Source organism: Trichechus manatus, unplaced genomic scaffold (assembly GCF_000243295.1).
Source record: "Trichechus manatus latirostris isolate Lorelei unplaced genomic scaffold, TriManLat1.0 scaffold00275, whole genome shotgun sequence".
Classification (NCBI taxonomy): Eukaryota; Metazoa; Chordata; class Mammalia; order Sirenia; family Trichechidae; genus Trichechus; species Trichechus manatus.
This window is the reverse complement of record NW_004444211.1, coordinates 1,598,474-1,600,886: the sequence shown is the minus strand read 5'-3', so window position 1 is coordinate 1,600,886 and position 2,413 is coordinate 1,598,474.

Here is a 2,413-nt window from a genome sequence, read left to right as displayed (position 1 = left end):
TCTGAATGGATTTGAACCTTCCACCGTTCAGTTAGCAGCTGAAAAAATTAACCATTTGCACTACTCAGGGACTCTTAACCCAATATAAAAGAGAAAAAGAAAACATTGCTGTGGAGGCTATTTCGACTCATAGCAACCCTGCAGGACAGAGTAGAACTGCCCCATAAGCTTTCCAAGGCTGCAATCTCTATGGAAACAGACTGCCACATCTTCTTCCTTTGGAGCAGCTGGTGAATTCCAACTGCCGACATTTCAGTCAGTTGCTCAACGCTTAACCACTGTGCCACCAGGACTCCAACCCATATACCAGCAAAAAAAATAAATAAATAACTCATTGCTGACGAGTTGATTCCGACTCATAGTGACCCTATAGGACAGAGTAGAACTGCCCTATAAGGTTTCCAAGGAACAGCTGGCAGATTTGAAGTGCTGACATTTTAGTTAGCAGCCAAGCTCTTAACAACTGCTCCACTAGGGCTCCCCAACCCAGTATAAACACTTCTAATTGCACAGAAGGAGCCCTGGTGGTGCAGTGGTTAAAGCACTCACCTCCTAACTAAAAGGTCGGCCATTTAAACCCAACAGCCGCTCTGCAGGATAAAGACGTGGCAGTCCATTTCAGTAAAAGATTCACAGCCTTGGAAACTCTCTGGGGCAGTTCTATTCTGTCATAGGTTCGCTATGAATCGGAATCTACTGGAATGCAATGGGTTTGTTTGTTTTTGTTTTTGTTTTTGTTTTGGAATTGTGCAAAAAAATTTACTCCTTCAGGAATAAAAAGGTGAATTATCTCTACAAGGCAAAGAATCATGAAGAGTTGGATGCTTGGTGTCTTAGTTATTGTCTTAGGCTGGGTTCTCTAGAGAAGCAAAACCAATAAAGCATATATACATATATACACAGAGATAGAGATCTATGTCAAGGAAATGGCTCACTTGGTTGTAAAGGCTGTAACATCCCAAGTCCATGGCTCAGGAAAGAGGCTTCTCCTGATTCACATAACCACAGGGGCTGGCAAACCCAAGATCAGCAGGCCAGAAAGCAGGGCTGTTGCTCACAGGCTGTGAAGATCGACGAATTCCAAGATCGGCAGGCAAGATCACAGGTAAACTGCTAGCTCAAGTCCCAAGAACCAGAGATCAGACAAGCAGGAGCCAGCTGTAGGATCCAGAGTAAGCAAAAATCCCTGAGCCCTGCCTCAACGTCTGCCCACACTCGATGCAGGCAACACCCCCAAGGAAACTTCCTTTCAACTGATTGGCTACTCACAGCAGAGCCCATCATGGGGGTGATGATATTTCAAATCTCAACCGGGAGGTGATCACAATATTCTAAGACTGCCAAAACACTGAGAATCATGGTCCAGCCAAGTTGACACACAATCCTAACCATCACAGTTATCTAGTGCTTCTATAACAGAAATACCACAAGTGAATGACTTTAACAAACAGAAGTTTATTCTCTCACAGTCTAGTAGGCTAGAAGTCCAAGTTCAGGGTGCCAGCTCCAGGGGAAGGCTTTCTCTCTCTGTTAGCTCTGGAGGATGGGCCTTGTCATCAATCGTCCCTTAGTCTAGGAGCTTCTCTGCACAGGAACCCTGAGTCCAAAGGACACACTCTGCTCCCACTGCTGCTTTCTTGGTGGTACGAGGTCCTCCTGTCTCTTTGCTTGCTTCTCTCTTTTATATCTCAAAGCATATTGGCTTAAGACACAACCTAATCTTGTAGATTGAGTCCTACCTCATTAAATTAACTGCAGCTAATCCACCTCATTAACATCACAGAAATAGGATTTACAACACATAGGAAAATCACATCAGATGACAAAATGGTGGACAATCACACAACAGTGGGAATCATGGCCTAGCCAAGTTGATACACATTTTTTGGTGACACAATTCAAACCATGACACTTGGTGAGGGGAAATAGAATATAGAATGGATAGTGGAAAAAGCATATTATAAATACCAACTAAAGTCATGTGAAAGTTACAGAAACAAGGTCTGCAAAAGTGACACATACTTTTTCTTTTTTTAATGAGTGTTCTGTATATTACACAACTCTTATTTTTCATTTTCTCCCATTCACATCCTATCTAATATAAGGAGTATTAACAGTGGTAAATTCTGTATTTAATATTTTAAGTTACAGGTTCTTAAAGGGTGATTTTGATTTCAATACTGGAGGAATGAACATAAATCTGAGAAGGATAAGGTTACATATGGGACTTCTGTGTCTTCTCTTTGCAAAAGAGAGTTTGTATAACTTCAGTTGTAAAAGACATGGCTACATCAGATTAGGTAGAAACATAATACTGTTAATGTGTTAATATCTGTTTAGAATTTATACATCATTAAAGTGTGCTTATGAAAGCCAAGTTGACACAGATAATTTACAGTGTGGTGGGCTGGCT